The following is a 13,024-nucleotide window of genomic DNA, read 5'->3' as shown; positions in this document are numbered from 1 at the left end:
AAGCTGTTGTTGTTGGATTGACTCGACTGACTCCAATATGCCCGATAGACAGTGGGGGAGGGGTGCCTCTTCCTTCTCCTCCTGCAAGCCTCCTGTCCTCTCTGAGATTGGGCAAGCTGTGTGCTGCTGTTTAACTGTTTAAATTTAACTGTTATATTGCAGTTAAATATAAATAATATATTTATTATTGCGCTAAGTGCTTTCCTGCTGCTTTGTTTCCATCTCCTGTGTAAGAGGTGCCTGAGAGAGGACATTTGAGTTCAGACTTCCAGTGGATACAGGGATCTATTCTAAAATTCACATGCCTAAAGTCCTCTTTAAAAGCTGTCACAGTGCCAATTTTATGTGTTTATCTTTAAAACTGAGGGAGCTGTAAACATTTCTGTTAATACCAGTTACCCACGAATGGAACGGTCCTTCGGCGGGTAATTCAACGAGGCACAGAGAGAGGGACACGCTCCGGAAATCAAGGCAGAGAAACACCTCTACAGAGCGCCAGATCAAATTTCGAGGTAGAGAAGACCCACTTTGCACATCCCTAGTTCATACCTTGTACTGATTGCTTGATTCAATGGCTACACATGGATAGCTTATATGGAGAGATGGGTGAGAAATTTATTTCAGTTCATTTTTGACTGGAATTTATAGAATTGGCAGTTCCCGAACCGAACATGGACCTGAACTCAGCCTACAGTCTGAAGTCTATACATTTATGAGCTTGCTATATGAAACACATAGCAACAAAAATGTGTTCCAAAATGCGTATATTTGAAAAACGTGCACAGAATTGATGTGTGCATTTGAGAAAATGTCCATGAAAATACTCATGAATTTTGGAGTGAAAAACAACAACAACAACAACAACAACAACAACGGAGCTCACCATCTGATACAGTCAGAACAAGCTTTGAGATAGAAATAGGAAAACCTCAATGACATTTTTATTGATTTATGCATCCCTACTTATATGCAGCTGTTGCAGTCTTTGCCATGGGAACTTTTCAAACGATATAGAATATATGTTCCCACTTTATATACCTTTTTTAAAAAAAAAAATCTATAAACCACAGAGCTCCATATCACAACCTAGACTACATTTGAAAACTTTTCAAAATAGTTTGTTGTTCATCAAATATGTGTGTGTGTGTATTATAACTACTGCTGGGCTGAATCCTGCCCCCTATTGTCAGGAACTTTCTGTCTCCCTGTGAAAGAGGAATTGTTTTTTCTGCCTCCTTTGCAGGGGGGAAGGGGGAAAATTTGGATAATTTTCTCCTTGGGGAGAGGGCCAGGATTTCCACATGCCTTTTTTAAGTGTAGCCAGTTGCTGAGGCGGCTTTTTAATTTTTTTTAAAAAAACCACCCTCGCTTCCCTCGGCATTTGGAGGAGCCCAGCAGTTCTTAAATTTTGTATATTTTTAATGTTTACTGTTTTTAGCTTTTGTGAACCGCCCAGAGAGCTTCGGCTGTGGGGTGGTATATAAATGTAAATAAATAAATAAATAAATAAATCCTGGAGACCATCGGACCTCCATTAAGCACTCAGGAAGAACTCCTGGACTCTGACAATGCTGGGCGTGTTTTGAGAAATTAAAAACAAAGAAGACTCCTCAGCAACTGGTTACACTTAAAAATGTATGTGGAAACCCTCTCCCCTCCCAAAGGAGAAAATTGTCCAAAATTCTCAGCTCTCCCAGCCTCTTTCAACTGAGTTTTTGTTTCCCCCCACCCCTCAGAAAATGCCAAAAATGGAATGGTTGAAATTTTTGGCCCAGCACTAATTATAACCATATTGAGCATGTGAAGCTATTTGTATGTGTCTTATTTCCTCACCTTTATGGTTAATTTTAATAAGTATCTTCTAGTAATTAGGCAACATCTATGCAAGTCGACTGGGGTCTTTCTTCCTTTCTTGTTTCCTCAAACCAAATACTACGGAAAGGTAACACATTAATAAAGCAGAAATTCTGAAATTAGCACTCTTCACTCATTTATACATTTGACTATTTTCTAACTTTCCAGTTGTCTGGTCTAACTCTTTTGTAAATAATTTATAGTTGCCCTAGTGAGGTAGCGCTAGTTTTAGGCGGGCAGGATTTAAAATTCTATGTGGGCAGGAGTTAAAATTGCATTCAAATCAAGGGCATCCCTTGTGATGAGTGACAGTTAAGAAGCATGCCCTGAAGGCATTTGGATCTCTAAGCTAATTCCTAGGGGTCATATTCTTAGTTTTCCATTCATTCACCTGTGTGTCAGGATTTGTCACAGTATGCATGTCTTATTCAGCAGGATCTTGACACTTCAATTTCATATTCTTTCCCTTCATAGTCCTGATGTATGACACCCATTAATGCTAGAATGGAATTCATATATACAGAAAGGAAAATAAATTTCACAATCAGTTGCACAGTGTGTTATGGACATAGACATTATGTACAGTGGTTATTATTCATGGTGGTGTAAATATGGTTATGGAGGACATTTTAACAAAAGCTTACAATTGATTTTCTCCGTGTGTGTGTGTGTGTGTGTCTTCGTGTGTTCTCCAGTTTATTTTCTTATAGGATAAAGGCCTCAGCATGCTGTTGGCTAGCAGAAAATAATAAGTAAGCATATTTTTTTTTTTAATGCAAGACATTTCTAGAACCCATTTCTTGCTGATATCAGGGGTTGGAATGATACAAACTACTCAGATCAAAGCAACTCATTTATTCAATACTTTCAGGCATAGAAAAGTATTTATTATTATTGCGATGATGATGATGATGATGATAATAATAATAATAATATAATGCTATTAAAACCCAATACATAATAACCGTAAAATTATAAATATAAAACAATTAAAAGGATAATGTAAAACTTATGCTAATTATTTTCTATATTTTCTTATAGTAGAAAAATACTATAATAGAAAATAGCTGTTTTTCCTAATAGTAGGTTATCCTAAATGAAATAGCTTAATTTTTTCTCAACCCTTGCTCAATATTTGCATGAACATACTGAAAGAGGGTTTGTTTTAGTGGTAATAAATACATTGTGGATTCTACAGCTGTTGGGCAGTATAAAAATGCAATAAATAAATAAATATTGGCCAGGAAGGGCCACATGCACAGTGTGAAAATGTCTAGAGGTCAGTAGAATTTTTCCTGTCAGTAAAATGGTTTAGTCCTACACATGCTTAGACAGATAAAAGTCCAAAAACTCCCAGCATGCTTGAGCCATGGTCAGAGGACTGCTCCCTTAGTGGTTGGGGAGATGGCATTTCTTCTGTTTTCTACTGTTGCTAAAAATATGGCATTTTATATTGCTTTATTGTGTTTTTTCTTGTAATTTTTATGTCATGCACTTTTAATGCTATGAATGTCATGATGGCTGACCCTGCCATGCAGCAGAGTGAAATGACTTGCTCTAGAAACACCATGAGGAGGGAATCAATGAAGGCAAAAACCGGTGTCTGATGGTGAAGCAAGACCCTTTAAAGTGTTGGCCTAGTGGGAGAGGGCATTTGAACTCTGCTTCAGGCAGAAAAAAAGTCTTGGACCAATACTGCTTTAAACTGTCAGATAAAGTAGGTTATGCCATAGCGCATCAAAGCAAACCAATCAAATCAAAGATAAATGATTGCTTAAATACTTCACAAGGTTTCAATAAAGCATTCAATGTGTTCTTTTGAGGGAAAATGTCTTTACAGGAAACAAAGTCCATCTCTGAGTTGAAGTATTGGGATGGTGGTGGGATGTTATTATTGTTTTGGGACCAACATCTTCACATACGAAATAGTGAGGCAGTTAGGCTCAATGCCCCAATTCTTGAGAACTCAGCAATCAGCAGATACCTATCTTTCTCTGAAATACTGTTAGTGTATTTGCGACATGTCACGATTTCCATCTCATAATTTGCATTATGTGAAGCAAGTTAGTTTCGAACTTGCACATGAGGTGGAGATCTGGTACTGACTCTAAAGAAAATTTATCTTAAACAAATAAAAGATATATTTGTTACAAGTATTGGCAATCTGAAATCTGTACTAGCATAACTACACATAGCACACAAACATGTGGACCTCCCTTTCTTTTCCTTTTTAGGAAAAGTTATTTCAGAGAAATGCTGATTTGGAGCAAGCAGGGAGAAGCACAGCGCTTCTCCCCTCAGTCATTTTTTGCTCCACAGTCTGGTTTTATTTTATTCTTTCTTTCTTTCGATGCCAAAGTCATAGATGCCCTCAGGGTGGTTTACAATCATATCAAAGTGTGTTCGAAATGGGTTCCAATTGTGTGTGTTTCTAAGGGTCAAAATCTCTCACATCTCCAGTTCTCTGGCATCTCACCCTGACTGCAGAGACAGAGATCATTTATAGCTGTCAGCTCCACCTCCAGGCAGAGCCAGACCAACCAATCTGGCCTTCCTGGGTACTGCTCTGATGTTTCAATTCAGCAGGTGTGCAGGGACTACACCTCAGAGCTGAGTCAGGATTAATGGCAGGCCAGAAGTATGGGTGTCATAAGGTCTGTGGGGTGAGGAGTCAGCCTGGCATATGATATGGAATGGATACTGTTGTAAAGAGGCTAGCATTTATTTTGCCTAGGAAAATGATGGAAACAGGGTACAAGCAGAAAGATCTTGGAGCAATTCAAGATGGACTAAAATGAGTTTGGTTTTCTCAGATTCTGACCTGTGGAATTCTCTGTGGATTGGCCTCCCCAGACTGTGCGGAGTCTGTGGGCTTTCAGATATATATTTATTTACTTCCCCAAAATTTATGCAAATTTATTTGCAAGAAAATACACAAGTTTCTCCTGAGACATATGTCATGCTGGAAAACATATGCATGTAAAATCGAATGAAATGGGGGACAATATGCTAAATGTTACATATTAACATGAATTATGTAAATTTTCATGAATGTTCTTAGGGAATTATTTACGTATTTTTCTGAATAATGGGGAAAAATTGGAATCCATCTGTGAAAGGATGCCGGAATGACCAACACCGCATAATCCATAAAACACATGCAGGGCAGATTTCACAAAATCCGGACATCACCCACCCACCCCTCTGAAGATCATGCTCTGTAAAATCTGGACCAAAGTCAGTGTTGTTATGATGTTTATCTGAAAACTAAAATCAACTACAATGCATGTTCTGGCACCGCTCCCTGTTTGCATGCTTCAATTTGGAATATTCATCCCATTCACTCCTACGGATGAAATGTTGAAAGTGTTACTGATCAAAACAAACAAACCAACCAAAAATCCTGAAATAAAAGGGGTTTGTTTTGTATTGATCTTAACATAATTCTCCCCACCCATTCATGGAGTCCTGCTGCTATGTGTGGCAGGGAGTGTAGTTCTGATCCTGTTATCTCCACATGCCTTGGATCCCTTATGAAACAGAATGAAGGGCTCTCAGTGAGACTCAAGATGCCTGCTGAAATTTGTCCTTAAACAGCACAACATGCAGCTGTTTGGTGGCATCAGGGAGTCTATTTAGCTTTGGGGAGGGGGGGGAGTTGCTGGCTGTGAAGGAGGTGGAAGGGAGATGATTGCTTTTTCCCTGTCTCATAGGCTGCTGGGTGAGTGCAAGAGAGTTGGATGGAGGACAGGGTTTAGGAGTACACTATGGTAAAAGTATATGCACTTCTCATTCTGCCAAATACGTGATATTCAGAGATCACTTCAACTGTCTCTGTATTTGTTTGTTTTCTATATTTTCTTACAGCGAGTGCAAGAGTGGTTCAAATGGAAGAGGGGGAGTGTGACCACGTTACTTCTTCTCAGTCTCTCAGTACCTTTTGATACTATTGATCACAGTATCCTCCTGGACTGTCTCCACGAGTTAGGAGTTGAGAACACCATTTTACAGTCATTCAGCTTCTACTTACAGGGTTGGTTGCAGGGAATAACATTGGGTGACTGTGCCTCAGCTCCCTGGCAGAACTATGGGGTGTCATAGGGCACATTTTCACACACACCCAGCACTGCTCAGCATCTATATGACCTCATTGGGAATGGTCATTAAGAGATTTGGGGCATGGTGTCATCAGCATAATGATGACTAGTTTATATAGTAAACTGTAAGTAAACTGTATATATAATAAAATATAGCACTTCACAGTTGTGTGTAAAATGGGGTGATTTTTGTAAAATAAAAATAAGGTGACTGTTAATGTGGGTCATCTAACCAGTGAGGGTGTTGCATCTTACCATAGGGTCAAAAATACAATATCAACAATTTAAGCACACCTCCTTGAGTCCCCTTCAAAATATATGAAATCTATCCATATGGACTCAATTTAGAAAACAAAATGACCAATAACCCCTGCCAACTCTCCTCCACTGGCATCCACAACTTCTGCTGCTGCCACCATCTTGCCTGCCACCATCCCTCTTCCTCGTCCTTCTGCTTCTCACTGACCTCACAAAGGTATATTTGAGAGGAAAGGCCTGTAAGCAGAAAAGGGTAGTAGCGAGGAAATAGGGCCCAACCTGAACTGGACACAATCATAAACAGGTTTATTTGAGACTTATATGTATCTGACCCAAATTAATATTCGAATAAGTTAGGACAACTCTGAGTTAAGCCAGTGGGAGCATAAAATCACTAGTTCTGACATGTTCCCCAGACAAGAGGAGAAATAAGCTCTAACTCCAGGAGATGTTAACCAGGATCAAACAAAGACCTTTTGCTGCCTTAAACTGCCTTTTTCTATTCAGATGGTGCTATCTGAAGCAGATGGCTTCACTCTGCTGCACGGCAGGTTTGGCCCTGGGATTAGCTAAAGGTGGTGATCTGTGATCTGACCACTAGTGTGGGTTGTGTCAGAATACTCATACAATCACCATACCAAAGAATAATCTTATAATTTTGCTGCCTCTACTAACTTAAGGGTAATTGTGAGAGACTCCTAGATTTATTCTCAGTCTCAAGAGAAGTCATTTTCTACATACTTATCTTTCCCTTTATTCTTCATGTGTATTAGATATTTTCCAATGCAATGCATCCACATGAAAGTGTGCTGTGTTGCTGGCATGCCAGACCCACAATCTAGCTGGAGCTCAGACTACAATCTAGCCATTGGTAGAACAACGTATTTCTACCAGCACTTGTGCCTTGTACTTCTGACCTGGCTCTGTAATTGAACTTTTGTGCTACTGACTCTTGGACTCCTGTCTGCTTCATGTATTGTATTTTGTATCTGACTGCTTATTTGCACATGGATCTTGACCGATCCTCAAACCTCTCTCCTGGAAACCTTCCACTTGCCTCATAAAACTGTGCCTTTGAACATAGACTGTTAGTAAACAGGCTATGATTAAAGGCACAGTGCCTGCTCCTACCTGGGAATGCTATCTTTCTGGACTGATATATCAGCGCTTAAGAACATAAGAAGTGCCCTGATGCTGGATCAGAGCAAGGGTCCATCTAGTCCAGCACTCTGTTCACATAGTGGCCAACCAGCTGTCGACCAGGGACCAACAAAGCAGGACATGGTGCAACAGCACCCTCCCACCCATGTTCCCCAGCCACTGGTGAACACAGGCTTACTACTTGACCTTTGCCTATTTATTGACTTGCCTTTGGGTTGTTCTTTAGTTTTCCCTAACACTGAGCCTGATCTAGCTGTAGTAGAACAGTGCCCAGCCTTTGTGTGTGTGCCAGCTTGCTACACGTTTGGTGTCTCCTGAAATCAAGCATCTCAAGCTTTGACTTGAACCATACCATGGGGGTAATATCTGTGGTCTGTAGAACAAATACCTTGCCCATGTAGATCTATTTTCACATAATTACCCTCTGAATAAGCTCCTATCTACAAGGTATGTCTCCAGACTGGAAGAAAATGTTTGCTTATATTGTAAAGTCCTTCATGAGGGTACTCAAAATTATAGCTAAGTACCCAAAGTTTATAACCAAGACAGCATGGAGGGCACTCACACTCTAAGGGGTTCATCAGATGAGTGTTTTATCACATGCTTGTTACTGTCCATTCACTTTCTTTCATGCATCCTTTAAACAACTGTGTCCACCTCTTGCTCCTACTTGTCTTTTTTCCATCACAAAATGGACCCCTTTTAGTCTAAATATTTTTTGGGGGGAGAATGGAATGTTCTGCCATTTCCTGCTGTGTGCAGGAAAAGGAAGGAAAGGAAAGGAACCTCTCGTGCAAGCACTGAGTCATTACTGACTCTTGGAGGGACGCCAGCTTTTGCTGACGTTTTCTTGGCAGGCCTTATATAGTGGGGTGGTTTGCCGTTGCCTTCCCATGCCGTTATTACCTTTCCCCCAGCTAACTGGGTACTCATTTTACCGACCTCGGGAGGATGGAAGGCTGAGTCGACCTGAGCCGGCTGCCTGAAACCAGCTTCTGCTGGGATCGAACTCAGGCCGTGGGGAGTGTTTCAGCTGCAGAAACGGCAAACCACCCCACTACAAGGCTTGCCAAGAAAACGTCAGCGAAAGCTGGCGTCCCTCCAAGAGTCAGTAATGACTCAGTGCTTGCACGAGAGGTGCAGGAAAAGCGGCATGATTAAAACTGTCCCTGAATGGGCCACATAGTCTTTGTTTACTTCCTCTTCTCTGGGAAGAAAGAGGAAGTATTGTGGGACAGGAGTGGGGGAAGAGAAGTGACAGTAGGGAACCAAGATTTCCCTGCTGTCTGATGACGCTCTAAGTGTGAATCATGTAAGCAGATAAGGATTCACTGTCTTCCTACAAACAATGATTTTACTGATTGTAAAATACAAGACAGAAATGAAGGATCACTAAAGAGTTCCTGTTGTCTTCATAGCTGCCTCAGCTGCATAGCTCAAATGATCCTCCTCCCCAGTCATGCCTCTGTTCACACACAAGCACCTCATCTCTCTCTTCTTCCACCCACTACAATAATCCCTTCCAAATGTGCATTTCAGCAGAATATGCACAGCACCTCTGAAAATGAAAAGAGGGGTTAAGTCAGTGTGGCACCCGTGCAGCTGCCAAGTGAACCCCTGCAACAAATTTGGTTCACTATAATCTCCAACCATCTTGTTTTGTAAAATCCAGAAGTGAAAAATATGGGAAGAATAAAGATCATCTTAGGGAGGTGATATTTTATTAATGGAATCATATTTGCTTTTCATTAAAGGGGCAAAGGTGAATAAATACAAAAGTCCAGTGAGAGTTTCCCTCAATTTAGGTCTTTAATTTGAGGACTGAGGACTCATTATCCTTTCACCTTTAGGTACTAGGAATATTAATCTTAAAGTGACAGTTGCTGCTTTAAACTCCGGTCAAGAGCACGGCATGGTGAAGGTTCTGCTCTTAGTCTGAATAACAAATTAAATGCAATTAATTTGCTCAAATGCAATTATGGGATGCAAATTCTAAACCACTGAAATGCAGTTCTGCTGAGTTCACGGCCATATAAAAACCCAATCAACTCCCAGTGCACATTTATGTGCATTAAACAGAGTGATAAAGGGGGAAATGGTATTTCTGAACACACTTATATTCTATGAGGTGTTTCTGCAGAACAAAATGCCTTACCTTACAATCCTTTTAAAATCTTGATTCAGCTTAAGTGTCAATATCTATTTATTTTTTTCAGAATTTGGACGACACCTTTCAAGGAAACACATTTTGCTATTAAGGTAAAAAGAAGAATCTGCAACAAAATAAACAAGCAACACCCCCCCGTCCTACCCAGAAGCAGTGAAGTGGGAGATGCACAATAACATGACAGTGTACCAAATCATGTAATATATGCATTTTCCTATGAGATTTTTCTTTTTCTTGACAAACTCAGAGACAGAACATTCTGAAAAATATATATATTCGCTTTTGTAAACTCTAAGGAGTAAATAATATTACACATTTTTCTCGGTTAGTCTGAATGTTGAATTTTAGCAATACAGTTTAATATACTGTGAAGAATATCCCCAACGTCTCCCTCCAATTTCGAGAGAAGGTGCACCAAAATATTTAAGTTAATAGGCTGCACCCTGATTCTGTCTCTGCTATGAACTCACTAATGGTGCTATCTTATGCATATTTAGACAGGAAAAGAAATCCCCAGCATGGCTGACTGGGGAATGCTAGGAGTTATAGGAATTTTGTGTGTGTGTAAACATGCATAAGGCAAATCCTAAGTGATGCACTCTGGCTACTCGTCACCCTCTGAACTCATATGCAGAACACAAGGTGCCTTGCACTTCCCACACTGCATTTAAGCTAGACAGGCATTTTCACCTATGTAGCAGAGGCTTTTGGGAGGGGGAAGGAAGGGGGCTGGGATGGCCCTAGGATTTGACATATGGCTGCTGCCCCAGTTTCCCCAGGAATGCCTCCTTTTCTCCATCTTCACACTCCATTTTGTGAGTGTGGAGAGTAGCTGGAACATTTCTCTCCACACCAGCTATGAGGTGGCAGGGCAGGAGGAGTGTGATTCCCTGGCTGCAGCTCATAAACCCTGTCTATGAACTTAGAGCCAGGAAACCTAACAATCCTAAGTCCCTCCAGACACTGTCTAGGGACAAAGGATTGCTCCCTAAGTGGCTTTAGGCAAACTGTGATCATGTAGCAGGATTTGAACCTCCCCCCTTCCCCCAACTGATTCTCCAAGCTCCATCCTACCCACTTACATGGTTTGTGGGCTAACAGGTGGAAGGAAGGGGTAGAGGTCTTTTCTCCCTTCCCTCTCCTGTGTCTCCAATGTACTGGGCTTCAGTGAGTCCTTAAGTATAATTCCCCTAGAATAGTTCAGTAGATTACTGCAATAGGGGCTGGTTTAGTTGGTGGGTGTAGAATCATCCTTCTCTATCTCTGATTAAAATCCAAACTAAAGAAGAATGAATGTGATGCTCATTACTCTTACCTCCTACTTGAGGTACACATTACAACCTCCACAAACTAGTATTTCCCAGCCAGTAAATATGAGTTTTGGTTACATTGGGTTGGATCCAATCTCTGTCTTCTGCGACAGGATTCCCCCATACCACCCCACCCGAAAATCACAGCTCACCCCATTCAGCAGGGTCTCCTGACTCTGTGCAGCATTTTCAGGGGGTTGTAGGGGATGCTATGGGAAGGATGATTGTGGGGAAGTTGAACCAGCTTAAATTTGGATCAAACTCCAGCTAAAGAAGTAATTCTGAATTGGGAAAGTTGAATGGAACAGCTGCAGGGAACCATGGAAATCTGATATTCAAATGTTTGGGAGATTTATCCACATTAAAATGGTATATAAAATTAATTTGAGAATTGAGTTGCTTTTCTTAACATTAACTAATCTAGAGTCCTCTCTATTGCCGTCACCTAGCTCTATATAGTTCATAACATTGCTATGATTCAAGAGGTGCCCATAACAAGTTGGCTTGTTAAAAACAAAGAGTTGGATCCAGGATCTTCTTTCTGTGAGAAGAAGGGCTCTGTTCATAGAACGTCCCTCTACCTGATTTTGGGGCATTCCTACCATACCTCAGTTCACCCCATTCAGCAGGATTTCTCACATTTTCAGGGGGTGGAGGGTCTGTTGTAACATGGAGTGAGTGGGAAAGTCCACTTCCACCAGTACAGTAACTCTGGATTCAACCCATCATATATTCAGTGTGTTCTCCTGTGATACATGATGCACTGCAGTGATGGCTGTGGTTAAGATGAGCTTATCAAAGATAAGCTAGACAGAGGAGGACACGATGTGGAGGTGGAAAGAAGAACATCATGACAGGGTCCTTAGGTAAGAAATAGACCTACATTCAATCTTTTTCTTTATTTTTAAGTTACCAGAAAAAAAGAGCTTGTACAGATATAATTGGCACACATACCCCACCAGTCTATCTACTGTATCTGGGATCAATGTTCTGTAGTTCCCCAGCATGTGGGTACATTCTGTTAAGGCAATAAAGAAGTATTCAGAGTTTTTAAAAACTCTGATACATAAGAAAAAGGAACTTTTTGACTAAAGTAGTGATGTAAACTCTTCATAGGAAATCAAAGTGAATCATTCTTCAGGAAAAATAGAAACTGTGCCGGTATAATTCTCTGTTTCTTCTTCTGTCAGATAGTTAAGATCCCATGACCATTTTGCTTTCATCTTACTCATAGCTTTGCTATCTCTTTGAAACAGCATGGCACAAACTCTGGGCACCAGCTTATTAAAGCACAAGTTATTGTTAAAAGCAAATTCCAGCTGAGTACAAGCTGATTCAAATAAGATCCCTTCAAATTGTTTACAAAGAATACAGTTAAACTGGCAGGGGGAAAAATGGGAAGAAAAACTAGCCTGTAATTTGTTTTGGAATGTTTTTACTCACTTATTTGGTTTTTCTTTTTTTAAAAAAATAATGTTAAGTTTCTCCTCAGGTCCTACAAATATATTATGCCTTGTCATTGGGGTTACATAGGCATTCCTGGCAGCTGAAATTTGCTTCCCATTACTTTCTTGAAAAGCCCAGTCACAGATACAGAGAAAATTGCCTTCTCTCTCTTTTTAAAAAAGCATATATTAATAACACAATGCAGTGTTCTCTTTTATCATTCCAATTCACTTACATATGTATAAACAACAAAGAACACAATGTTTTCTCTTTCACTGCAAATCAGTCACCAAGCTAAGAAGAGCCAACTATGCTTCTCTTATGAGTATTCAAAACATTACAAACACCTGACATGTATTTACTAGGGGCAATTAGTCTTAGTGTTCAGGGCCAAGAGTAGAATGACAGAGGAAGTGGGAGGAAGGAGTTCCCAAAAGTAAAATTAATGTGAAACTCTGAAAATATTGCTAGTATGTCACAACTATTTAGGTATTCTAGAGTATTTAAGTATTCAAAACACTGATTTTGTTGGAGGTACCAATAAGTATACATTTATTTTATCGATAATTTACATTTTTATTCCTGTGAGTGGTTGTGTAGGCAGGGCCCAGTGCACTGCTTTGCCCGGGGGCCTATAATGCTGTTAAGACGGCCCTGAGTATGTGTGAGAACTGCATAAATTTGTGAATGGGAGTTGTCCAGAAGAATGGCAGGGGTCTAGAAGTCTTTCA

This window comes from Elgaria multicarinata, chromosome 3, assembly GCF_023053635.1.
Source record: "Elgaria multicarinata webbii isolate HBS135686 ecotype San Diego chromosome 3, rElgMul1.1.pri, whole genome shotgun sequence".
Classification (NCBI taxonomy): Eukaryota; Metazoa; Chordata; class Lepidosauria; order Squamata; family Anguidae; genus Elgaria; species Elgaria multicarinata.
This window is presented reverse-complemented; position numbering follows the sequence as displayed.